This window comes from Sceloporus occidentalis, unplaced genomic scaffold, assembly GCF_023333645.1.
Source record: "Sceloporus occidentalis isolate IW3139 unplaced genomic scaffold, rSceOcc1.0.p SCAF_1, whole genome shotgun sequence".
Lineage (NCBI taxonomy): Eukaryota > Metazoa > Chordata > Lepidosauria > Squamata > Phrynosomatidae > Sceloporus > Sceloporus occidentalis.
Genome location: NW_028316981.1, coordinates 14135323 through 14163216, shown reverse-complemented (window position 1 = coordinate 14163216; position 27894 = coordinate 14135323). Strand labels below are relative to the sequence as shown.

Below are 27894 nucleotides of genomic sequence, written 5' to 3'. Positions count from 1 at the left end.
ATTCATCAAGGAGAAAAAAAGAAACAGCAACTGTTCTTCCTTTGAAGTTACATGTCCTGGAGCATCTTGGTTGCTTGCTCATTCCCTTCTCTATTATATTTTAAAGTGAGTCTTTTCTGTGTTTTTTGTTCTTATTCCTAAAACATGGGTAGAGTGAAATAAATGAATGTGGCAAATGTGGGATCTGAATCGGATCTTGTGAGACACACACACCATGAAGAAGAGGAAGATGAAAGCAGAGAGAACTCTGGAAAATGTTTAAAACACAAGGGAAATAAATGCTTCCGATGTGGAGTGTGTGAGAAATGTTTTGCTCACAAATATGATTGTGTGAGGCATGGGAAAGTTCGCACAGAGCAGACACCATTCAAATGCCAAGAGTATGGGAAAGGTTTTTCAAAGAATGGAAACCTTGCAGTTCATCAGAGAGTCCACACAGGAGAAAAACCATATCCATGCAACGACTGTAGAAAATGTTTTGCTACAAAGTCCAATCTTGAGGTGCATCGTAGAATTCACAAAGAAAAGAAACCATACGAGTGCCAGAGATGTGGGAAATGTTTTACTCAAAGTCCCAGCCTTGTCGTATATGAGAGAGCCCATACAGGAAAGAAACCATACAAGTGCCAAAAATGTTCGTAATGTTTTGCTACAAAGTCTAACCGGAGGCAAGGCCTCAGGGTGGGAAGATATGCAAGGAAGATTTGTGTCTATTTAATCAGTGGTCCACTGTCTACTGGGAAACCTTCTCACCCAGCAGACAATGGATCGCTAATTAAATAGACACAAATCCTCTTGCATATCCTCCTACCCTGAGGCCTTGCCATTCACCAACAGACCAACACAGAGAATAACATGTAAATCACTCCTCCCAATCCAGGGTCACACATTATATACATACCCCACTCACTTCCATGCCAGCATTCTCTGAAGAGGCCAGCCAGAGATGCTGGTGGAACGTCAGCATTAAACTCTTCCAGAACACAACAACATAGCCCCCAAAACCCACAAAACACTATGGATGCTGGCTGTGAAAGCCTTCAACTTCATATCAAACTGGATTATTTCTGCAGTGTGTTTTGGACCAATATCTCTGATATTCTGAACTGGCCAACGTCATTTCTAGTCCCTATGACTAAATCTATCAGCAATATGGGTGCACTTTGGTTCACAACTGATCTAAGGCTTATGGCCCTTGAAAAGAGAGAAAATCTCTTCAGTGGCTGCAATTTATCAAGAATCAGTACCAGGGGTTATCTAGCCTCCTTTTTGCCACCCAGGGAGTTATCTACCACATGAAATCAGTGTGGCTACCAGAAAGCCTGCCTGGGCTTTTCATTTCTTTGCTAGATTGCTAGTAAGAGTGTCAGGATTTTGCTTTCACTTTCTCTTAGCAGTGCCTTGACTGTGGAAAAAATAGTTAGGGCTTCACAGTTTGACATGTACATTACTGGCCAGTTTGCCATTGAGCCAGCCTTTCACAGGCGTTTAGAAAGGCCAAAGAAAGTAGGAAACAGCTGCTCTTCTACTAGACTAGTCCATTATGACAGGTTCAATAGAAACTGGGGAAAGCAGTGGCTGACCCCATGGGCTCCACAGGCCCTCCCTGTGTGTGAAGCTTTGTGTGGCAGTGGGGTATGGAGGTACCAGAGACAGGCTCTATGGCTTTGTGGCCCAGGACACTGGCCCTTCCACTCATGTATGTTGGTGCCCTTGCTCCCAGTCTCTTATTTCCTTCAAGTGAGACATTGAGTCCTTACAGACAGGCCAAAATAAAGCTGCTTCAGATCACTTTGGAGGTATACTGTTTAAATGATGCATGCGTCCTAAGAGGCCAGAAGCCACACCAAAACCATACTCCAGTCCTAAGGACTGGAGCATAGCTTTGTGCAGCTTCTGGCCTCTTTAAGATGTGTGTGTCATTTAAACAGCATACCTCCAAAGTAACCCGAAGCAGCTTTATTTTGGCCTGTCTGTATGGGCCCATTGGTCTCCATGCTGCAGACTTTGAATTTCTGACTGGAAGATGGATTTTCTCTGTACAGTTTTTTAGCGTTTGCTTTAAAAGTGGTGGCTTGTATCCAACACACACACACCTCATATGTTTTCTCAGAGCAATGAAAAGACTACAGTAGGTTGGGAACATTAGTTTGAGAATTTGCGTTGCTAGTTAGGGAATTCTGGGAGTTATAGTTTTATACTTTTTCAGGCTCTGGCTAACACTAACAATTCACCCGCCACTCCTTCTTAGTGCGATGGAAGTGTGATAGGCTCTGGGCCAGATGCCAGTCCCTTTAAGACTTACCACTTTGTAGGAACCGGGTGGTGCCTCTATGGGACCTTCAGCTGGGACTCAAGCATAAAAACCTGCAGGAAGTTTTTTCTGGAGAAGACCTTTGCTTTGTTGGTCTCCTCAATGCTGCCTTTCATATTTAGGATAGAAAGGAACACCACCACATTCGGTAAGGTTATGGTATAATGAAGGGGAAGAAAAAAAATGAGTGTGAAACCCATTCCTAATATGAGAGAAAAGCAACATGAGAACTTGATGTTCTCCAGCACTGCTTTTCTATGCTTGTTTCATGTCCCCAATCAATGTTTGTTTGTTCATTTGTTCCTCCAGGGACCCTTACATTGTTGTTTGGGGTTTAGAGGGAAAACATGTGGGTTTCAAAACTAAAGGGTGTTAAAATCTTTCTGCTTGTTTCTTTTTAGAGAAAATGGCTTCTCTGTGGCTCCTGGTCGTGGTGTGTTTTGCAAGAGGGCAGTATTTTTTCTTCCTGGATTTTGCTCTAAGGTGGCAGGGATGCTTTTTAATTCATAGAAAATTTCCTAGACAACAATTAGCCCATGAGAGTAAAAACAAGTCTAGCCTTTTCTGCATCCTGCCATGTGTACTTTGCATGTGGGCTGTACTCTGGTGAGACCATTCAGAAATACCACCTACCGCTCCCAGTCTGAAATGGCAAATAAAGTGGACCCTTGTTCTACGCTGGGGTTTGGTTCCAAGATCCCCCAAGTATAACAAAATCCGTGTATGCTCAAGTCCCATTAAATATAAGGACATAGCAAAATAGTGTCCCTTATAAAAAATGGAAAGTCAAGGTTTGATATTTGAAATTTATACTTTTTTGGAAGATTTTCAAACCATGGATGCTTGAATCCATGTATAAAAAAATCTGTGTAGAAGAAGGGCCGACTGTACCCTCTTGCCCTCTTTGCATGTTCCCAAGCCAAAAATCGAAGGTGGGGTGAAATCCCCTGAACTTCACACCTGCTGAAAGAAATATATTCAAGATGTCCTTTCTGTAATCCCAGAGGTAATCCTTCAGCCTGTGGATGTTAAAACTTTACTGATTTTTACATAACACACATAATATGGTGATCTGTGATTCGTCTATATAGTTTTCCCTTCTTGACAAATACTGTCCAATGTCCCTTTCATGCAATGTACAATTTTTCCTTGTGATCTTCATGGTTTTCTGAATTGGAAAGTCTCTGAGATTACTGGGATACCATGTTTCTTGCATTGGCAAACGAATCAACTAGGAGACAATGCAAATTTCTGACATGATGTAGAAAAATCTGTCACCATGTGTATAATATTAGAATTTAATATAACACCCAAAAGAAGACTGGAACAGTTCCATACTAGGGAAACAACTGTTTTGGGTTTTTTTTTTTTGTAAATCACATTTTTATGATGTAAGGAAACATTGCAGTTTGTTAAAAGGCAGAAAGGGTCTTCCTATCATGAATGGGCCATGTGTAGTCCTCTAGATACTCCTGAACTGCAATGTCCAGCATCCATAGACAGCATAACTAATGAGCAGTGCTGAGACCTGCAGTCCAGACACATTTGTAAAGCCATGCTCTGCTTTAGATTGATAAACGAGTGAAAATCTTTACACAGAATTCTGGCAGTCAGTTCTTCTGTGTTGTGATAACCGAGAGCTTCATATTTACTTTAGAAAGGACTAAAGGATGGGATTTCCCCTAATTATTGGCTAAATGGACCCTTCATCCTCTGAGGCAGAAAACCTGGGAGAGGTTTGGGATTCCTTTTTCTTTTCTCCCATGAAGCCTTTTTCCCAAGCCAGAGAACGACTGTGACAGAACAGCAGAGCCTTTCCAAAATGCTCCCCCCTTTTTCTTTCTCTTTCTCCCTTTCCAGAAGGTCCAGTGGGGGTCTGTGTCTTGATGGAGGAGAAGGAAAAGGACCATAGCAAAAGCCTGCTCAGGTGGAAAATTCTCTTCAGCTGCTGAAGGATTGGTGAGGGAAAGAAAGCACAAGATAGTAGAGTCATGAAAACTGTAGCTGAAATCATTTTGTTAGTCCCCTCTAGAGTAAACCCACAGAATCAGCAGGATTTTGGATTGTGTTGACCCACCATTTAGCAGTAGATTAAATGGTTCTCCTCAAATCAGGACTAAAACTAAGATTCCAGCCATGTGAATTTCTGTAGACAAAATAATTTCCTTATGTATTTTTTGTAGGTGTACAAAGATCCTGAAGAGGCCCTTTTGATCCTCAGAGGGGGAAGAAAGAAGACTCTCAATCAATACTTCTCTCTGTGGATGAATCATGAAAGATGCCCTTGAATCAGGTGGAGATTCATGCCATCCCTCTCTTTCTGCAATGGGGCCCTTGGGCTTGTTCTGCACCTTAACAGAGAAATGCTGTTATTCCCTGGGCTGAAGTTAGAGACACACTTGTCCTTGGCTGTACCTCCAAGAAGTGATCTTTCTGTTTTGTCAGTTGGACAGCTGGGCAAATGTCGCCCTTCAATCTGTAGAACAGTTCAGAGAGTCCCTGAGAATCATGTCCCCTGTTCTGCCATTTTCCCAGCCTGTGTAGACTTGGAATGCAGCTACATGGTCTTTGCAATGGTGGCACTTTAGAAGTTCCCTTAGGTTTATTGTAAGACTTTATCAGACAAGGGCAATTGGAAGTATAATCCAATGGCAATTCGAATGCAATCATGGGGTTTCACGTGATTGCATTATAAACTACCACACGCAAATTCAGGCAATGGCATGCTATTTTCGGCCAATGGGAAGTCAGTTCAAACGCAATTCGCATTCACCTAAATTCACTGAACTAGCGAATTCACATGAATGCGTTCTGGCCCCACTTTCTTTTCATTCAAAATTAAGATAAATTCTTCACATGTGATAAACTCCGTAGTCTTGGGAGTTTATCACATGTGAGGAATTTATCTTAATTTCGAATGAAAAGAAAGTGGGGCCAGAACGCAGTCAGCGTTCAGCAAATTTAGGTGACTGCGAATTGCGTTCGAACTGGCTTCCCATTGCCAGAAAATAAGATGCCATTGCCCGAATTTGCGTGTAATAATAGCGATATTTGTAAGAATGGAAGCAACTAGGCAAGGCCACAAAACAGCAAAAAACACATGCCACTGTCTCAAACCACTTTCTTTCTCTCCCTTCCTCCCTCCCTCTCACTCCCACCCTCCCACCCTCTCTCTCTCTTCTCCCCTCCCTCTCTCTCCTCTCCCTCTCACCTTTTCTCTCTCTCTCTCCTCCCCTCCCTCCCTCTCTCTCCCTCCCTCCCTCTCTTTCCTCTCCCTCCCACCCTTTCTCTCTCTCTCTCTCTCCTCCCCTCCCTCCCTCCCTCTCCTCCTCCTCCCCTCCCCTCCCCTCCCTCCCTCCCTCCCTCCCTCCCTCTCCCCCGCCCCTCCATTTATAGGAGGGAGGAGGGAGGGCGGAGCCAGGAGGGAGGTGGGCGGCGCCCATTTGAAGGCCCGGTGCAGCTCCTGGGGCCCCGTTTCAGGGCACCGGAGGCCGCATCGGGCCTCTCAGGGGCCCGGTGCAGCTCCTGGAGCCCCGTTTCAGGGCACCGGAGGCCGCATCGGGCCTCCTAATGGGCGCCGCCATTTTGCCCTTCAAAATGGTGGCGAAGTCTCGCGCGACCTCCGGAGCCCTGAAACGGGGCTCCAGGAGCTGCACCGGGCCCCTGGGAGGCCCGATGCTAGACCCTAACGGTCTTGGCTTTCATATTTTTGATATTTAAATGTTTTTGTTTCCTTACTAAAGGCTGAAGCCTTAGGAAACTTGTATTGCCCTACAAATATTGTGCTTGTGGATGATTGAGGTGTGTGAAGACACACCCAACTAAAGGTGGTGGCAGGTTTGGGTGTGCAACGCTTCTGGACTGGTAATTGCCTTGCCTCAACCTTGCTATATGCTACGGTCTTTAATTTCATTAATATTCATGCGTTTGTGTGTGTATACGATGGCGTGAATGGTGATTTTGACTTTGCTGTTAATCAATAACACTATGTTGTACTTAGCAATCTGAGAGTTCTAGTTCTTGGACCTGTTACATGTAGGAGAGATCCCAGCTACTGCTATCATAGCCCTCTTGCTGCTTCCTATTGAGCTAAATTAATTCCCAATGGAATACAATTTATGGGTGACCTCTTGTGACCTCTTGCAATTTAGGTAACAGGCTATTTTCTGTTTACAGGAACATGTGACCTTTGCAGATGTGTCTGTATTTTTCAGCAAGGAGGAATGGGACCTCCTGGATTTCAACCAACAATCTTTATACATTCAAGTGATGATTGAAAACTATGAGAATGTATCCACTCTGGGTAAGGAACTTGGCTTCCATTTTAATCTTTTGTCCCTTCTAAAGTATTCTTGTTGTCCATGTAATTTTCTGGAAGGAAATAATTGATAAAACAGTATTAAAATTATACTGAACAATCCAGCAAGTTGCTCCAATACCACAAAAAAGCCAAAGAACACCGACAGTCTAAGGAGACTCAAGATGTTACTCTCTCTTCTTTGGCTGAGATAGGAATTAGATAATGGAAATTGTTTTATCTCCTTGCATCTGTGGCTTCGAAGGCCAGCCCAAGATATTACACTGTCTGAGGTATGTTGCAAGAGAGCAACATTCAATGCCCTGGGTTGGATTAGGATATCCTCCAAATCCAAATCCATATGTCTCTCACCTGGGAGAGAAATATGACCAAAGAAAACTCTTTTGGGCCCGTTTCACTCACATAGTCCCCTGTCTGACGGCAAACTAATCTCTCAGGAATGAACATGCCATCAACCTCGTAATGCATACAGTACTAAACCACCAACCCCTATTACCTGGAAACAGGATGATGACCTACTGAGCCATTATAAGGTCTGAAAATTCCTGTTACGTATGAGTAATTCTAGGTACTTTTTCTGTACAGTTGGGCCTCTGTTTTTGCGGGGGATCTGTTCTGGACACACACCCCCAAGAAAACAGAGGCTCACGCATATTCAAGCCCCATAGGCTTGAATGGAGGATGCCCCTGTGCACATGAGCAGGGCATGCACACCACTGAAATTAGCAGAGGTTGCCCCTCCGCGGATATTCAAAGTTGTGAATCTCAGATCCATGAGTTAGGAGAGGTCACTGTATTTATGATTACTGCTTAGTAATGATGGTGACATTGTTGCTGTCATCGTAACTCCTTCCCCCACCTCCTTTATTGACCATTATCTGTGTGGGAAAAAGGAGGTCCATTTTGCCAGCGATCAGAGCAGAGGAGAATGACATTTCCATCAGGTTTGGCAAGGACAGACCAAGAGTGATTATTTAATTTAGTATACCTCACTAAGCAGTTGATAGAGAATACTGGCCTATATCTCCAGATTTCCCTACTACAACAACAGTTCAGTATCCAGCACGCAGGAGAAAAGTCACAAGGCTGGCTTGAAAAAATGGTCCTCCCAGGTCCTAGTTTGTCTCTGGCTCTTGAATTCAGATGTATTAAGTGGTATAATTTAATTATCACAATTAATACTCATCAAAGAATAAAAAAGACACAGCAACCACCCTTTTAAAACAATCTTAAATTATCCTTTATTTATTCTTTCTTTCAATTAGCCCCATGTTGGCTCACAAAGTTCCTTCTCTAACATACTTGAGAGTCAGTCTTTTCTGTGTTGGTCCTTCTTCCTAGAATGTGATTGGAGTGAAATAAGACAATGTGGCAAATGTGACCTCTCTTTCATGAATGAAGTGGAACTTGCCAGACATGAAACAACCCATGAAGAAAGGGAACATGAAACCAGAGAAAAGCCTGAGAAATGTTTAAAACATGAGAAAAAGAAATGCTTCAGGTGTGAAGAGTGTGGAAAATGTTTTACTCACAATGCTCTTCTTGTAAAGCACCAGAGAGTCCACACAGGAGAGAAACCATACAAATGTCAAGAGTGTGAGAAATGCTTTACTCAAAAACAAAGCCTTGTGAGACATCAGCGACTCCACACAGGAGAGAAACCATATAAGTGCCAGGGGTGTGGAAAAACTTTTACTCGTAAGTCCAGCCTTGTGAGTCATCATAGTGTCCACACAGGAGAGAAACCATACAAGTGCCAGAGGTGCAGAAAATGTTTTACTCACAGTTCCAACCTTTTGAGGCATCAGAGAGTCCACACGGGAGAGAAACCATACAAGTGCCAGAGGTGTGGAAAATGTTTTACTCACAGTTCCAACCTTTTGAAGCATCAGAGAGTCCACACGGGAGAGAAACCATACAAGTGCCAGAGGTGTGGAAAATGTTTTACTCTAAAGTCCAGTCTTGTGATGCATCAGAGAGTCCACACAGGAGAGAAACCATACAAGTGCCAGAGGTGCGGAAAATGTTTTACTCACAGTTCCAACCTTTTGCAGCATCAGAGAGTCCACACGGGAGAGAAACCATACAAGTGCCAGAGGTGTGGAAAATGTTTTACTCTAAAGTCCAGTCTTGTGAGGCATCAGAGAGTCCACACAGGAGAGAAACCATACAAGTGCCAGAGGTGTGGAAAATGTTTTACTCTAAAGTCCAGTCTTGTGAGGCATCAGAGAGTCCACACAGGTGAGAAACCATACAAGTGCCAGAGGTGTGGGAAATGTTTTACTCACAGTTCCAACCTTTTGAAGCATCAGAGAGTCCACACAGGAGAGAAACCATACAAGTGCCAGAAGTGTCAAAAATGTTTTGTTCAAAGTTCCAGCCTTGTAACCCATCACAGGGTCCACACAGGAGAGAAACCATACAAATGCCAGAAGTGTGGAAAATGCTTTGCTACAGCGTCACATCTGGTGCAGCATCAGAGAGTTCACAGAGGAGAGAAACCATACAAATGCCAGAAGTGTGGAAAATGCTTTGCTACATCATCAAATCTTGTGCAGCATCAGAGAGTTCACACAGGAGAGAAATCATAGAAATGCCAGAAGTGTGAAAAATGTTTTGCTACAACATCACATCTTGTGAATCATCAGAGAATTAATACAGGAGAGAAGCCATATTGATGCCCAAAGTGTGGGAAATGTTTTGGTTGGAGAGGCAATCTTGTGATCCACCAGGGAGTCCATGCAGGAGAGAGAACTTGTCAAGGTCCTCATGGGACAAAATGGTTTGATGAAACATCCAAACGTGGATGCTACAAGAAGATCATCTTTCCTCATGCACCAGGCAACGCAGCATTTGGGACACACTTGCATTTCCACCTTGGAAAGAGGCCCTACAAATGCTCCAAGTGTGGAAAACATTTTACTCAAAGGGCACGCCTTGTGATTCACAAGACGGTTCACCGGGGAGAGAAATTATATAGATGTTTAAAGTGTGAGGAAAGCTTCCACTACTACCAACAGCTGAAGAGATACCAAAGGACTCATGAAGGAGAGTAATGCTATAATGGTGCCTGGTGAGGGAAACACTCAGCTTGGGGAATCCAGCAGTCAGTCAACTCAGCAGAGAATCCTTTTCAGTGCTCAGTTTAGCATGCCTTTTCTTGGCCAAGCACATTTTACAAACCATCAGAAACTCAGACCTAGAAAGAAACCTTTTGAAGGTACAGAAGATGGGAAATTATTTTTATAGAATGCGTTAATTGTGACTGATCAGAGTCTCTGAAAGGGTGTACTGGCAGAATATAGAGCTTTGATAACCCCAAATTCCATGTGAAGCAACTAGAATAATCTATTCTCGTCGAGATAGACACAGAACCTACTGCCATCATTTGCCACACAGACGTTTCTGAGAAACACATAAATGAGTCTGGAAAGGAAGAACTCTTTCCCACCCAAGGACTGTGTATTGTGTAATGCTGCTGCTGATGTTCTCTGTGGTTCTGTTCAGTTCTCTGCTGTTTCAAGCTCACTGGTTTATCCTATTTCATCTGAGAAACATCAACTCCAATGTGGCATACATTAAGGAGCTTATCACATAGCTTACTAAATCGGTTTACCTCTATCTGGTTTACAGCTTAATAACTTCCTAGTGTACATTCACCATAATTAAATGAGCAGCAATGTTATCTCCTTCCATGCTTATTCTGCTTGCAAAGCCTATGTTTTTAATATGTTAAAGGGTGATTTAATAAACATTGGAATTATTTGGAAAATATTTCTTTCTTAGACCCACACGTAAGAAATGTGAAACAGTGAAATCCCAAGTAAGGGAAATTACAATACTTGTCAGGGAGATGTTCTCTCAATGGAAATATTTTTTCTTAAGGATACAGTATAGTATAACACAGGGGTAGGCAACCTTTTTGAGCCGGGGGCCGGGTTGCTGTCCCTCAGACAACTGGGGGGGGCCAAAGCCGGGGGGTGGAGCTTCCACCCTCCGGGGGCGGAGCTGCACATGGGGGTGGAGCTTCCACCCTCTGAGGCGGAGCCGCATGCCAGGGCAGAGCTTCCACTATCTGGGGGCGGAGCCACATGTCAGGGGCGGAGTTTCCACCCTCCGGGGGCGGAGCCGCATAATAATAATAATATTTGCAAGAAGCTACTAGGGCCGGCAATGCCATAACACAGGAAAAATGCATGCACACTGTCTCAACCCAGAAAAGAGCAAGCAAGTCCATGTAGGCAGGGGGATTTTGCAAAGAGAATACCAAAGGATAACAACAATAATAATAGCAATATTTGCAAGAATGGAAGCGACTAGGCAAGGCCACAAAACAGCAAAAAATGCATGCCACTGTCTCAACCCAGAAAAGAGCAAGCAAGTTCATGTGGGGGGGATTTTGCAAAGAGAATACCAAAGGATAACAACAATAATAATAGCAATATTTGCAAGAATGGAAGCGACTAGGCAAGGCCACAAAACAGCAAAAAATGCATGCCACTGTCTCAACCCAGAAAAGAGCAAGCAAGTCCATGTAGGCAGGGGGATTTTGCAAAGAGAATACCAAAGGATAACAACAATAATAATAGCAATATTTGCAACATGGAAGCGACTAGGCAAGGCCACAAAACAGCAAAAAATGCATGCACACTGTCTCAACCCAGAAAAGAGCAAGCAAGTCCATGTGGGGGGATTTTGCAAAGAGAATACCAAAGGATAACAACAATAATAATAGCAATATTTGCAAGAATGGAAGTGACTAGGCAAGGCCACAAAACAGCAAAAAACGCATGCCACTGTCTCAAACCACTTTCTTTCTCTCCCTTCCTCCCTCCCTCTCACTCCCACCCTCCCACCCTCTCTCTCTCTTCTCCCCGCCCTCCCTCTCTCTCCCTCCCTCCCTCTCTCTCCTCTCCCTCTCACCTTTTCTCTCTCTCTCTCCTCCCCTCCCTCCCTTCCATTCTCTTCTCTCCCTCCCACCCTCTCTCTCTCTCCTCCTCCTCCCCTCCCTCCCTCCCTCCCTCCCTCCCTCCTCCTCCTTCCCCCCCACCCCTCCATTTATAGGAGGGAGGAGGGAGGGCGGAGCCCGGAGGGAGGTGGGCGGCGCCCATTTGAAGGCCCGGTGCAGCTCCTGGAGCCCCAATTCAGGGCTCCAAAGGCCGCATCGGGCCTCTCAGGGGCCCGGTGCAGCTCCTGGAGCCCCGTTTCAGGGCTCCGGAGGCCGCATCGGGCCTCCTAATGGGCGCCGCCATTTTGCCCTTCAAAATGGCGGCGAAGTCTCGCGCGACCTCCGGAGCCCTGAAACGGGGCTCCAGGAGCTGCACCGGGCCCCTTGCTTGCTCTTTTCTGGGTTGAGACAGTGGCATGCATTTTTTGCTGTTTTGTGGCCTTGCCTAGTCGCTTCCATTCTTGCAAATATTGCTATTATTCGCGCGAGACTTCGTCGCCATTTTGAAGGGCAAAATGGCGGCCGGAGCCGCCGAAATCGGCGGCAATTTCGGCGGCACGAGGGACCGGGGGCCAGCAGAAAGGCGCCCGCAGGCCGCATCCGGCCCATGGGCCGGAGATTGCCGTCCCCTGGTATAACACAATATTGTTGGAAGAGTTTTGCATTCTCTCTTCCCCTCATTCAAACATCCCATTTGCTGTACTGAATCGCATGGCAATAGCTTTGCAAATTGGTAAACAAACCATGTGATTCAGGTAAAGATTTCATCTTTATCTGAACCATTTATTAGCTAGGTTAAGATATAGCTTCTATGCATTTGGAAAAGCGGTATATAATTAAACATTATTATTATTATTATTATTATTATTATTATATAGGTTCAAGCCATTAGTAAACTTTTGTTTAAACTGCAAGGTTTTGTGTTGCTTTTTGAGTCACTCTCACTTCTCAGACTGCAGTTCTTAGACAGCAAGGACACATTTTTGCCACCCTGCTGTTTGAAAGCTAGACCCTAACGGTCTTGGCTTTCATATTTTTGATATTTAAATGTTTTTGTTTCCTTACTAAAGGCTGAAGCCTTAGGAAACTTGTATTGCCCTACAAATATTGTGCTTGTGGATGATTGAGGTGTGTGAAGACACACCCAACTAAAGGTGGTGGCAGGTTTGGGTGTGCAACGCCGGTACCCTGGTGAGATCAAACTCTTCTACCCAAAAAGGCTCTGACGCTGAATGTAAAGTTCAAAAAGGGGGGAAATTTAATTTAAACGACAAAAATAAAGAGTTTTCTCCTCCCCGGCTCTAAATAACTTGAAATAAAAGATACTTTACAGACTTTCAGCAATCTTCAGGGTGTCATCTTTCTGGGTCTGATCTTGGTTTGATCTCCTCACTCAGTGAGCTGGTGCAGGGTCTTTCAGCTCCTGATCTCTTTGTCTTCTTTGATGCTGGTAACTAAATCGGCTAACTAGTATCTGGTAACTGATGTGGCTAACGTACTTGGTAACTAAAATGGCAAAAGTACTTGGTAACTAAAATGGCTAACGTGTAAGAAATGCCCTTTCCAGCTGTCTGGGCCTGTTTGCCACCAAAAGACAGCTCTCTGCTTGCTCCCAGCAAAGACTGCTCCCCACTAAAAGCTATCAGCTACAGCAGAGCATGCTGGGAAAGGGCAAACCAAACCTGGAAAAATGCAGGGGATCCTACAGCTCCTCCCACAACTAATACAAAGAACTTTTCTACACTAAAATATTCTATGGCCTGAACCAACACGAAAGAAAATGCAGGGGGAGATTAAAACAGTCCTGACAGGACATCACAAGGTGTTTTTGCCTCTTTCCCTTCCCTGGTGCCACTGGGGCTTTTCTTCAGTTCCTTCCTGTCCAGCGGTCTTCCTCTTTGTGCCTTTGCTTTCTTCCTATTTTTCAGAAACCCTTGGCTGGACCTTTCTCTCTGTTTGCTTGATCCTTGCCTCTTTTTAGGCTGACTGCTACTTCCTTCCCACTAGCTCCCCAGAACCCTTCAATTCTCTGCTCTCTCATATGAAATTTGTCTTTGACAGTAGTTGTACTCCGGATTAACCCTTTAACTAAAGTGGCTGCTGCAAACACAAGATCCTGGAGGCCACAAAGAAAATGGCAGCTGAGCCGTTCTTGAGAAGGCTGGGGTATCCACTAAGGCCCCATTCCCACTTACATTTAAACCAGTTTGTGGTTTGCCTTTGCTCTTTGTCGATAAATCGGTTCCAAAAGGTCCATTGTTCCCACTGTGAAAGGGGATCTTTTCATTATCCCCTTGTAATCGCTTCTTTTTTGGCATGATTGTCATCCCCACTAGTTTGCGCCACTTCAAAAATGCATGTCAATTATCTGCGCATCATCGGTGACATAAGCGGCAATGCTCAGATCCACAGGCAGACCTTTTCCATGTATGGTGGAAATGTAAGCAAGCTAAAAAAAATTGGACTACTATACTTAGGGGCCATTCAGACTACCTTTTACCCCAGATCAGGAATCGAATCTTGCACGTGAAATTCATATTGGACCCAAATCTCTCACAATCGAATTCGAGGCATGCATAACCGTTTCGTGGCAAATGCCCCTTAGTGTGGGTCATTTGGAATCAGGGGAAAAGCCGTCTCTTTTGAAAAAACCCGGGTTTGGCGAATATGAACTTGCCCCCGATCATGATTGGGTCAAGTTCAGGGGAGGTATTTAGGTCAGAGAGAGGGGAGTGGGAAGAGCATTCCCTCCCCTTCATCGGGGCAAAGGAGGAGAAGGAGGAAGGATGCAAAAAGGGGGAATCAGGGTGACTGATGGGGGATGCAAAGGAGCCAGGGAGAAGAAGGGGGCCATGGAGAGCAATCTGTAATGGAGCAGGAGGAGGAGAAGGAAGGAACAGGACGAAGGGTCAATTCAGGGCAGGTCAGAGGGAGGCCACAGGATGGAGCTCGCACCAGGCAGCTTTCGCACTTTTTAATTTTTATTATTATTATTTTTGACAAACTAGAATCATAGAATCACAGAGTTGGAAGAGACCACAAGGGCCATCCATATGCATGTTTTTTGCATTAGGTAGATAGATACATAGGTAGAATGTGCCTGCCTGCCTGTTCACTTTTCCTTTCGTTCCCTTGCTTCCAGCAAAGGAAATGCTGCAAAGAGCACTTTGCAGGAGGCTTTTTTCCTTTGCAAATGCTACAATGCGAATGTTACAAACGTTTCTCTTTCCAATTTGGCAAATTGGTACAGAATGCTTTTGCTACTGTCTGTAAGGAATTCAGGGATAGCTGAGGGAAAGCACAGAATGCATGGCATCCTTTTCTGGCATCCCGAGGTGAGGAATTTATTATTATTATTATTATTATTATTATTATTATTATTATTACATGTGTATGAGGCACTCTGGGGTGGCAAGGAGGGAGGATGCAGAGATGACATTAGCTTGCATTTTGGGGTTGAAAACAGGGCCAAGGGAAGTTCATAACCTGTAGTGACCCAAATACCCACAACACACACACACACACACACACACACAGAGGAGGTTTTTAAATTTGACAAAATATGTGCATACTGGCGCCTGGGTTTTGTTTTTGTTTTTTTTAAAAAAAAAAAATTTAATGGGACTTGATCATCCACGGATTTTGTTATCCACGGGGGATCTTTCAACCAAACCCCAGCATATAACAAGGGTCCACTGTAGTCATAAAGTAAGAGTTGCTTCTCAGGTCTTGGCTTGTTACCATTGTTTCTGTTTGTCCTGGGAGAAGAAGAGGCTTTGGTTTGCAAATCTTCTGCAGAAAACTGAGCTAATTCTGTCTGTCGTTTTTGTCTTCCATCAGGTTTTGCCTATTTTGAAATTCAATAATTTGAGCAATAGCATCTTGCAGAGGAACATCTCCTTTAACTTGCAAAGCATTAATTGTTGGACAGTAATATTTTGGAAGGCTATTCAAAAACAGTCCAAGTTTTGCATCTTCTGGGAAGGATTCCCCAGGTGCTGCACCTCCAGACAGAGTTGCCATAAAGCCATTAATATGCTGATTCAAAAATCGAGGATGAGACAACTTTGTGTTATCAAGTTTGATCGGGAGATATGTTTGATTAGAAGTATTTGCAGAATCAAACACTTTCTGTAGTTTATTCCATATCTCTTTTGTATTGGTTAAACCTTGGATATGATATGCTATACTTGGATCAACAGACAAGTGAATGTAAGCTGCAGCTTCCTCTGAATTGTCACCAAAATGTTGTTGCTGTTTTCTTGATTCTGTGGGTCTCTGCCCATTCACTGCTTTAAATAGTCTCATTGTAGTTAGGCACATTTGCATTTTCCATGACATTTTATAATTTGGTCATTGTGGGGTTAGGATTAGCAGAAACCAGTATCTATCATTTGAGTAATAAAAGCTTTATTGCAGCTACTATCTTCAGGAGAAGCAATTTAGAACAAAAGACTCTGGAGCATCATAACCCAAAAATGTGGGGTAATGTAAATTTCCTAAGACTTCAGCCTTTAGGAAGGAAACAAAAATATTGAAATATCAAAAGTGTCAAAGCCAAGCCTGTTAGGGTCTAGCTTTAAATTAGCAGAGTAGCAGAAATGTCTAACTATGGCCGGTTACAAACCGGCACTTGGGACGTCCGCAGGACGTCCCATTTTAAAAAAGGGGCGTCTCTTCTGGATGCCCCTGGGTCTAATATGGACTCTGTCCGTACAATATGGCGCCGGCCATTCCACACGGCCAGCGCCATCTTTACGTATCGGACGCTGTGCATCCGAACGTGTCGTGGCACCTTTGACGTCGCGAATGCTCCCCTGGCGCCTCACGACATCACAGAGGCACCGCAGAAAGAAGCTCCATTTTGGAGCTTCTTTTTTGCTCCGGAAGGGAGCCGCATGGTGTGGCTGCGACGGCTCCCTTACGGAGCAAACGGTGGCGGCGGCAGACCGCCTCAAAGCGGCGGTCTATAACCCGCCCCCGCTTCCCTAAGAAATGAGACTCACTCCAAAAATAACACAAGTAGCTTGCAGTTCAGACAAAAGTGCCAGCCACAGATGCAGGCAAAACGTCAGGAGGAAACTCTTCTAGAACATGGCCACATAGCCCGAAAAACCCACAAAAAACTATGGATGCCGGCCATGAAAGCCTTCGACTTCACCTCCAGACTTCCCTGCTAAAATGCCTGTTATTGATAGGCCAGCACCCAGTATTGTGGAAAGGTCACAAGGTTATAGTTTTGTTTCTGGCTCTTGAGTTCAGTTGTGTTAAATGTTTCCAATAAGCATTCATGATTAATATTCATCAAGGAGAAAAAAAGAAACAGCAACTGTTCTTCCTTTGAAGTTACATGTCCTGGAGCATCTTGTTTGCTTGCTCATTCCCTTCTCTATTATATTTTAAAGTGAGTCTTTTCTGTGTTTTTTGTTCTTATTCCTAAAACATGGGTAGAGTGAAATAAATGAATGTGGCAAATGTGGGATCTGAATCGGATCTTGTGAGACACACACACACACAAGAGGAAGATGAAAGCAGAGGAAAGTCTGGGTAATGTTTAAAACAGAAGGGAAAGAAATGCTTCCGATGTGGAGTGTGTGGGCAATGTTTTGCTCACAAATATGATTGTGTGAGGCATGGGAAAGCTTGCACAGAGCAGACACCATTCAAATGCCAAGAGTATGGAAAAGGTTTTTCAAAGAATGGAAACCTTGCAGTTCATCAGAGAGTCCACACAGGAGAAAAACCATATCCATGCAACGACTGTAGAAAATGTTTTGCTACAAAGTCCAATCTTGAGGTGCATCGTAGAATCCACAAAGAAAAGAAACCATACGAGTGCCAGAGATGTGGGAAATGTTTTACACGAAGTCCCAGCCTTGTCGTATATGAGAGAGCCCATACAGGAAAGAAACCATACAAGTGCCAAAAATGTTCGTAATGTTTTGCTACAAAGTCTAACCTGAGGCAAGGCCTCAGGGTGGGAAGATATGCAAGGAAGATTTGTGTCTATTTAATCAGTGGTCCTCTGTCTACTGGGAAACCTTCTCACCCAGCAGACAATGGATCGCTAATTAAATAGACACAAATCCTCTTGCATATCCTCCTACCCTGAGGCCTTGCCATTCACCAACAGACCAACACAGAGAATAACATGTAAATCACTCCTCCCAATCCAGGGTCACACATTATATACATACCCCACTCACTTCCATGCCAGCATTCTCTGAAGAGGCCAGCCAGAGATGCTGGTGGAACGTCAGCATTAAACTCTTCCAGAACACAACAACATAGCCCCCAAAACCCACAAAACACTATGGATGCTGGCTGTGAAAGCCTTCAACTTCATATCAAACTGGATTATTTCTGCAGTGTGTTTTGGACCAATATCTCTGATATTCTGAACTGGCCAACGTCATTTCTAGTCCCTATGACTAAATCTATCAGCAATATGGGTGCACTTTGGTTCACAACTGATCTAAGGCCCTTGAAAAGAGAGAAAATCTCTTCAGTGGCTGCAATTTATCAAGAATCAGTACCAGGGGTTATCTAGCCTCCTTTTTGCCACCCAGGGAGTTATCTACCACATGAAATCAGCGTGGCTACCAGAAAGCCTGCCTGGGCTTTTCATTTCTTTGCTAGATTGCTAGTAAGGGTGTCAGGATTTTGCTTTCACTTTCTCTTAGCAGTGCCTTGACTGTGGAAAAAATACAGTGGTACCCCGGGATATGAATTGCTCGCGTTACGAAATTTCCGGGGTACGAAAAAGTTAGATAGGAAAAAACTGTTCCGGGTTACGAAGATTTTTTCGGGTTACGAAATTTTTTTCGGCGCGAAATTCAAATCTGAAAGCGCGGCTAGCGGGCGGCTAGCGGCTTTCCAGCGCCTTTTCGGGTTGCGAAATTTATCGGGTTACGAACGGCGCCGCGGAACAAATTAATTTCGTAACCCGAGGTAGCACTGTAGTTAGGGCTTCACAGTTTGACATGTACATTACTGGCCAGTTTGCCATTGAGCCAGCCTTTCACAGGCGTTTAGAAAGGCCAAAGAAAGTAGGAAACAGCTGCTCTTCTACTAGACTAGTCCATTATGACAGGTTCAATAGAAACTGGGGAAAGCAGTGGCTGACCCCATGGGCTCCACAGGCCCTCCCTGTGTGTGAAGCTTTGTGTGGCAGTGGGGTATGGAGGTACCAGAGACAGGCTCTATGGCTTTGTGGCCCAGGACACTGGCCCTTCCACTCATGTATGTTGGTGCCCTTGCTCCCAGTCTCTTATTTCCTTCAAGTGAGACATTGAGTCCTTACAGACAGGCCAAAATAAAGCTGCTTCAGATCACTTTGGAGGTATACTGTTTAAATGATGCATGCGTCCTAAGAGGCCAGAAGCCACACCAAAACCATTCTCCAGTCCTAAGGACTGGAGCATAGCTTTGTGCAGCTTCTGGCCTCTTTAAGATGTGTGTGTCATTTAAACAGCATACCTCCAAAGTAACCCGAAGCAGCTTTATTTTGGCCTGTCTGTATGGGACCATTGGTCTCCATGCTGCAGACTTTGAATTTCTGACTGGAAGATGGATTTTCTCTGTACAGTTTTTTAGCATTTGCTTTAAAAGTGGTGACTTGTATCCAACACACACACACCTCATATGTTTTCTCAGAGCAATGAAAAGACTACAGTAGGTTGGGAACATTAGTTTGAGAATTTGCGTTGCTAGTTAGGGAATTCTGGGAGTTATAGTTTTATACTTTTTCAGGCTCTGGCTAACACTAACACTAACAATTCACCCGCCACTCCTTCTTAGTGCGATGGAAGTGTGATAGGCTCTGGGCCAGATGCCAGTCCCTTTAAGACTTACCACTTTGTAGGAACCGGGTGGTGCCTCTATGGGACCTTCAGCTGGGACTCAAGCATAAAAACCTGCAGGAAGTTTTTTCTGGAGAAGACCTTTGCTTTGTTGGTCTCCTCAATGCTGCCTTTCATATTTAGGATAGAAGGGAACACCACCACATTCGGTAAGGTTATGGTATAATGAAGGGGAAGAAAAAAAAATGAGTGTGAAACCCATTCCTAATATGAGAGAAAAGCAACATGAGAACTTGATGTTCTCCAGCACTGCTTTTCTATGCTTGTTTCATGTCCCCAATCAATGTTTGTTTGTTCATTTGTTCCTCCAGGGACCCTTACATTGTTGTTTGGGGTTTAGAGGGAAAACATGTGGGTTTCAAAACTAAAGGGTGTTAAAATCTTTCTGCTTGTTTCTTTTTAGAGAAAATGGCTTCTCTGTGGCTCCTGGTCGTGGTGTGTTTTGCAAGAGGGCAGTATTTTTTCTTCCTGGATTTTGCTCTAAGGTGGCAGGGATGCTTTTTAATTCATAGAAAATTTCCTAGACAACAATTAGCCCATGAGAGTAAAAACAAGTCTAGCCTTTTCTGCATCCTGCCATGTGTACTTTGCATGTGGGCTGTACTCTGGTGAGACCATTCAGAAATACCACCTACCACTCCCAGTCTGAAATGGCAAATAAAGTGGACCCTTGTTATACGCTGGGGTTTGGTTCCAAGATCCCCCAAGTATAACAAAATCCGTGTATGCTCAAGTCCCATTAAATATAAGGACATAGCAAAATAGTGTCCCTTATAAAAAATGGAAAGTCAAGGTTTGATATTTGAAATTTATACTTTTTTGGAAGATTTTCAAACCATGGATGCTTGAATCCATGTGTAAAAAAATCTGTGTAGAAGAAGGGCCGACTGTACCCTCTTGCCCTCTTTGCATGTTCCCAAGCCAAAAATCGAAGGTGGGGTGAAATCCCCTGAACTTCACACCTGCTGAAAGAAATATATTCAAGATGTCCTTTCTGTAATCCCAGAGGTAATCCTTCAGCCTGTGGATGTTAAAACTTTACTGATTTTTACATAACACACATAATATGGTGATCTGTGATTCGTCTATATAGTTTTCCCTTCTTGACAAATACTGTCCAATGTCCCTTTCAGGCAATGTACAATTTTTCCTTGTGATCTTCATGGTTTTCTGAATTGGAAAGTCTCTGAGATTACTGGGATACCATGTTTCTTGCATTGGCAAACGAATCAACTAGGAGACAATGCAAATTTCTGACATGATGTAGAAAAATCTGTCCCCGTGTGTATAATATTAGAATTTAATATAACACCCAAAAGAAGACTGGAACAGTTCCATATTAGGGAAACAACTGTTTTGGGTTTTTTTTTTTTTTTTGTAAATCACATTTTTATGATGTAAGGAAACATTGCAGTTTGTTAAAAGGCAGAAAGGGTCTTCCTATCATGAATGGGCCATGTGTAGTCCTCTAGATACACCTGAACTGCAATGTCCAGCATCCCTAGACAGCATAACTAATGAGCAGTGCTGAGACCTGCAGTCCAGACACATTTGTAAAGCCATGCTCTGCTTTAGATTGATAAACGAGTGAAAATCTTTACACAGAATTCTGGCAGTCAGTTCTTCTGTGTTGTGATAACCGAGAGCTTCATATTTACTTTAGAAAGGACTAAAGGATGGGATTTCCCCTAATTATTGACTAAATGTATCCTTCATCCTCTGAGGCAGAAAACCTGGGAGAGGTTTGGGATTCCTTTTTCTTTTCTCCCATGAAGCCTTTTTCCCAAGCCAGAGAACGACTGTGACAGAACAGCAGAGCCTTTCCAAAATGCTCCCCCCTTTTTCTTTCTCTTTCTCCCTTTCCAGAAGGTCCAGTGGGGGTCTGTGTCTTGATGGAGGAGAAGAAAAAGGACCATAGCAAAAGCCTGCTCAGGTGGAAAATTCTCTTCAGCTGCTGAAGGATTGGTGAGGGAAAGAAAGCACAAGATAGTAGAGTCATGAAAACTGTAGCTGAAATCATTTTGTTAGTCCCCTCTAGAGTAAACCCACAGAATCAGCAGGATTTTGGATTGTGTTGACCCACCATTTAGCAGTAGATTAAATGGTTCTCCTCAAATCAGGACTAAAACTAAGATTCCAGCCATGTGAATTTCTGTAGACAAAATAATTTCCTTATGTATTTTTTGCAGGTGTACAAAGATCCTGAAGAGGCCCTTTTGATCCTCAGAGGGGGAAGAAAGAAGACTCTCAATCAATACTTCTCTCTGTGGATGAATCATGAAAGATGCCCTTGAATCAGGTGGAGATTCATGCCATCCCTCTCTTTCTGCAATGGGGCCCTTGGGCTTGTTCTGCACCTTAACAGAGAAATGCTGTTATTCCCTGGGCTGAAGTTAGAGACACACTTGTCCTTGGCTGTACCTCCAAGAAGTGGTCTTTCTGTTTTGTCAGTTGGACAGCTGAGCAAATGTCACCCTTCAATCTGTAGAACAGTTCAGAGAGTCCCTGAGAATCATGTCCCCTGTTCTGCCATTTTCCCAGCCTGTGTGGACTTGGAATGCAGCTACATGGTCTTTGCAATGGTGGCACTTTAGAAGTTCCCTTAGGTTTATTGTAAGACTTTATCAGACAAGGGCAATTGGAAGTATAATCCAATGGCAATTCGAATGCAATCATGGGGTTTCACGTTATTGCATTATAAACTACCACACGCAAATTCAGGCAATGGCATGCTATTTTCGGCCAATGGGAAGTCAGTTCAAACGCAATTCGCATTCACCTAAATTCACTGAACTAGCGAATTCACATGAATGCGTTCTGGCCCCACTTTCTTTTCATTCAAAATTAAGAGAAATTCTTCACATGTGATAAACTCCGTAGTCTTGGGAGTTTATCACATGTGAGGAATTTATCTTAATTTCGAATGAAAAGAAAGTGGGGCCAGAACGCAGTCAGCGTTCAGCAAATTTAGGTGACTGCGAATTGCGTTCGAACTGGCTTCCCATTGCCAGAAAATAAGATGCCATTGCCCGAATTTGCGTGTAATAATAGCGATATTTGTAAGAATGGAAGCAACTAGGCAAGGCCACAAAACAGCAAAAAACACATGCCACTGTCTCAAACCACTTTCTTTCTCTCCCTTCCTCCCTCCCTCTCACTCCCACCCTCCCACCCTCTCTCTCTCTTCTCCCCTCCCTCTCTCTCCTCTCCCTCTCACCTTTTCTCTCTCTCTCTCCTCCCCTCCCTCCCTCTCTCTCCCTCCCTCCCTCTCTTTCCTCTCCCTCCCACCCTTTCTCTCTCTCTCTCTCTCCTCCCCTCCCTCCCTCCCTCTCCTCCTCCTCCCCTCCCCTCCCTCCCTCCCTCCCTCCCTCCCTCTCTGCCTCCTCCTCCTTCTCCCCCGCCCCTCCATTTATAGGAGGGAGGAGGGAGGGCGGAGCCAGGAGGGAGGTGGGCGGCGCCCATTTGAAGGCCCGGTGCAGCTCCTGGAGCCCCGATTCAGGGCTCCAAAGGCCGCATCGGGCCTCTCAGGGGCCCGGTGCAGCTCCTGGAGCCCCGTTTCAGGGCTCCGGAGGCCGCATCGGGCCTCCTAATGGGCGCCGCCATTTTGCCCTTCAAAATGGTGGCGAAGTCTCGCGCGACCTCCGGAGCCCTGAAACGGGGCTCCAGGAGCTGCACCGGGCCCCTGGGAGGCCCGATGCTAGACCCTAACGGTCTTGGCTTTCATATTTTTGATATTTAAATGTTTTTGTTTCCTTACTAAAGGCTGAAGCCTTAGGAAACTTGTATTGCCCTACAAATATTGTGCTTGTGGATGATTGAGGTGTGTGAAGACACACCCAACTAAAGGTGGTGGCAGGTTTGGGTGTGCAACGCTTCTGGACTGGTAATTGCCTTGCCTCAACCTTGCTATATGCTACGGTCTTTAATTTCATTAATATTCATGCGTTTGTGTGTGTATACGATGGCGTGAATGGTGATTTTGACTTTGCTGTTAATCAATAACACTATGTTGTACTTAGCAGTCTGAGAGTTCTAGTTCTTGGACCTGTTACATGTAGAAGAGATCCCAGCTATTGCTATCATAGCCCTCTTGCTGCTTCCTATTGAGCTAAATTAATTCCCAATGGAATACAATTTATGGGTGACCTCTTGTGACCTCTTGCAATTTAGGTAACAGGCTATTTTCTGGTTACAGGAACATGTGACCTTTGCAGATGTGTCTGTATTTTTCAGCAAGGAGGAATGGGACCTCCTGGATCTCAGCCAACAATCTTTGTACATTCAGGTGATGATTGAAAACTATGAGAATGTATCCACTCTGGGTAAGGAACTTGGCTTCCATTTTAATCTTTTGTCCCTTCTAAAGCATTCTTGTTGTTCATGTAATTTTCTGGAAGGAAATAATTGATAAAACAGTATTAAAATTATACTGAACAATCCAGCAAGTTGCTCCAATACCACAAAAAAGCCAAAGAACACCGACAGTCTAAGAGACTCAAGATGTTACTCTCTCTTCTTTGGCTCAGATAGGAATTAGATAATGGAAATTGTTTTATCTCCTTGCATCTGTGGCTTCGAAGGCCAGCCCAAGATATTACACTGTCTGAGGTATGTTGCAAGAGAGCAACATTCGATGCCCTGGGTTGGATTAGGATATCCTCCAAATCCAAATCCATATGTCTCTCACCTGGGAGAGAAATATGACCAAAGAAAACTCTTTTGGGCCCGTTTCACTCACATAGTCCCCTGTCTGACGGCAAACTAATCTCTCAGGAATGAACATGCCATCAACCTCGTAATGCATACAGTACTAAACCACCAACCCCTATTACATGGAAACAGGATGATGACCTACTGAGCCATTATAAGGTCTGAAAATTCCTGTTACGTATGAGTAATTCTAGGTACTTTTTCTGTACAGTTGGGCCTCTGTTTTTGCGGGGGATCTGTTCTGGACACACACCCCCAAGAAAACAGAGGCTCACGCATATTCAAGCCCCATAGGCTTGAATGGAGGATGCCCCTGTGCACATGAGCAGGGCATGCACACCACTGAAATTAGCAGAGGTTGCCCCTCCGCGGATATTCAAAGTTGTGAATCTCAGATCCATGAGTTAGGAGAGGTCACTGTATTTATGATTACTGCTTAGTAATGATGGTGACATTGTTGCTGTCATCGTAACTCCTTCCCCCACCTCCTTTATTGACCATTATCTGTGTGGGAAGAAGGAGGTCCATTTTGCCAGTGATCAGAGCAGAGGAGAATGACATTTCCATCAGGTCTGGCAAGGACAGACCAAGAGTGATTATTTAATTTAGTATACCTCACTAAGCAGTTGATAGAGAATACTGGCCTATATCTCCAGATTTCCCTACTACAACATCTACAACGGGTTCAGTATCCAGCACGCAGGAGAAAAGTCACAAGGCTGGCTTGAAAAAATGGTCCTCCCAGGTCCTAGTTTGTCTCTGGCTCTTGAATTCAGATGTATTAAGTGGTATAATTTAATTATCACAATTAATACTCATCAAAGAATAAAAAAGACACAGCAACCACCCTTTTAAAACAATCTTAAATTATCCTTTATTTATTCTTTCTTTCAATTAGCCCCATGTTGGCTCACAAAGTTCCTTCTCTAACATACTTGAGAGTCAGTCTTTTCTGTGTTGGTCCTTCTTCCTAGAATGTGATTGGAGTGAAATAAGACAATGTGGCAAATGTGACCTCTCTTTCATGAATGAAGTGGAACTTGCCAGACATGAGACAACCCGTGAAGAAGGGGAACATGAAACCAGAGAAAAGCCTGAGAAATGTTTAAAACATGAGAAAAAGAAATGCTTCAGGTGTGAAGAGTGTGGAAAATGTTTTGCTCACAATGCTCTTCTTGTAAAGCACCAGAGAGTCCACACAGGAGAGAAACCATACAAATGTCAAGAGTGTGAGAAATGCTTTACTCAAAAACAAAGCCTTGTGAGACATCAGCAACTCCACACAGGAGAGAAACCATATAAGTGCCAGGGGTGTGGAAAAACTTTTACTCGTAAGTCCAGCCTTGTGAGTCATCATAGTGTCCACACAGGAGAGAAACCATACAAGTGCCAGAGGTGCAGAAAATGTTTTACTCACAGTTCCAACCTTTTGAGGCATCAGAGAGTCCACACGGGAGAGAAACCATACAAGTGCCAGAGGTGTGGAAAATGTTTTACTCACAGTTCCAACCTTTTGAAGCATCAGAGAGTCCACATGGGAGAGAAACCATACAAGTGCCAGAGGTGTGGAAAATGTTTTACTCTAAAGTCCAGTCTTGTGATGCATCAGAGAGTCCACACAGGAGAGAAACCATACAAGTGCCAGAGGTGCGGAAAATGTTTTACTCACAGTTCCAACCTTTTGCAGCATCAGAGAGTCCACACGGGAGAGAAACCATACAAGTGCCAGAGGTGTGGAAAATGTTTTACTCTAAAGTCCAGTCTTGTGAGGCATCAGAGAGTCCACACAGGAGAGAAACCATACAAGTGCCAGAGGTGTGGAAAATGTTTTACTCTAAAGTCCAGTCTTGTGAGGCATCAGAGAGTCCACACAGGTGAGAAACCATACAAGTGCCAGAGGTGCGGAAAATGTTTTACTCACAGTTCCAACCTTTTGCAGCATCAGAGAGTCCACACAGGAGAGAAACCATACAAGTGCCAGAAGTGTGGAAAATGCTTTGCTACATCATCAAATCTTGTGCAGCATCAGAGAGTCCACACAGGAGAGAAATCATAGAAATGCCAGAAGTGTGAAAAATGTTTTGCTACAACATCACATCTTGTGAATCATCAGAGAATTAATACAGGAGAGAAGCCATATCGATGCCCAAAGTGTGGGAAATGTTTTGGTTGGAGAGGCAATCTTGTGATCCACCAGGGAGTCCATGCAGGAGAGAGAACTTGTCAAGGTCCTCATGGGACAAAATGGTTTGATGAAACATCCAAACGTGGATGCTACAAGATCATCTTTCCTCATGCAGCAGGCAATGCAGCATTTGGGACACACTTGCATTTCCACCTTGGAAAGAGGCCCTACAAATGCTCCAAGTGTGGAAAACATTTTACTCAAAGGGCACGCCTTGTGATTCACAAGACGGTTCACCGGGGAGAGAAATTATATAGATGTTTAAAGTGTGAGGAAAGCTTCCACTACTACCAACAGCTGAAGGGATACCAAAGGACGCATGAAGGAGAGTAATGCTATAATGGTGCCTGGTGAGGGAAACATTTTAGTCAACACTCAGCTTGGGGAATCCAGCAGTCAGTCAACTCAGCAGAGAATCCTTTTCAGTGCTCAGTTTAGCATGCCTTTTCTTGGCCAAGCACATTTTACAAACCATCAGAAACTCAGACCTAGAAAGAAACCTTTTGAAGGTACAGAAGGTGGGAAATTATTTTTATAGAATGCGTTAATTGTGACTGATCAGAGTCTCTGAAAGGGTGTACTGGCAGAATATAGAGCTTTGATAACCCCAAATTCCATGTGAAGCAACTAGAATAATCTATTCTCGTCCAGATAGACACAGAACCTACTGCCATCATTTGCCACACAGACGTTTCTGAGAAACACATAAATGAGTCTGGAAAGGAAGAACTCTTTCCCACCCAAGGACTGTGTATTGTGTAATGCTGCTGCTGATGTTCTCTGTGGTTCTGTTCAGTTCTCTGCTGTTTCAAGCTCACTGGTTTATCCTATTTCATCTGAGAAACATCAACTCCAATGTGGCATACATTAAGGAGCTTATCACATAGCTTACTAAATCGGTTTACCTCTATCTGGTTTACAGCTTAATAACTTCCTAGTGTACATTCACCATAATTAAATGAGCAGCAATGTTATCTCCTTCCATGCTTATTCTGCTTGCAAAGCCTATGTTTTTAATATGTTAAAGGGTGATTTAATAAACATTGGAATTATTTGGAAAATATTTCTTTCTTAGACCCACACGTAAGAAATGTGAAACAGTGAAATCCCAAGTAAGGGAAATTACAATACTTGTCAGGGAGATGTTCTCTCAATGGAAATATTTTTTCTTAAGGATACAGTATAGTATAACACAGGGGTAGGCAACCTTTTTGAGCCGGGGGCCGGGTTGCTGTCCCTCAGACAACTGGGGGGGGCCAAAGCCGGGGGGGTGGAGCTTCCACCCTCCGGGGGCGGAGCTGCACATGGGGGTGGAGCTTCCACCCTCTGAGGCGGAGCCGCATGCCAGGGCAGAGCTTCCACTATCCGGGGGCGGAGCCACATGTCAGGGGCGGAGTTTCCACCCTCCGGGGGCGGAGCCGCATAATAATAATAATATTTGCAAGAAGCTACTAGGGCCGGCAATGCCATAACACAGGAAAAATGCATGCACACTGTCTCAACCCAGAAAAGAGCAAGCAAGTCCATGTAGGCAGGGGGATTTTGCAAAGAGAATAC

The 27894-nt window shown here is 44.1% G+C and overlaps 1 long non-coding RNA gene and 1 pseudogene across 1 annotated transcript; both read left to right on the top strand.

Moving 5' to 3' along the window:
* The first annotated feature begins 4530 nt into the window (after positions 1 to 4530).
* On the top strand, positions 4531 to 26670 carry LOC149320857 (uncharacterized; annotated as a pseudogene).
* Positions 21695 to 25204, top strand: LOC149320858 (uncharacterized). Its single transcript, XR_016279494.1, has 3 exons — positions 21695 to 21741; positions 23638 to 23764; positions 25127 to 25204. It is a non-coding gene; the product is annotated as an uncharacterized LOC149320858 (long non-coding RNA).
* Positions 26671 to 27894: the final 1224 nt, after the last annotated feature.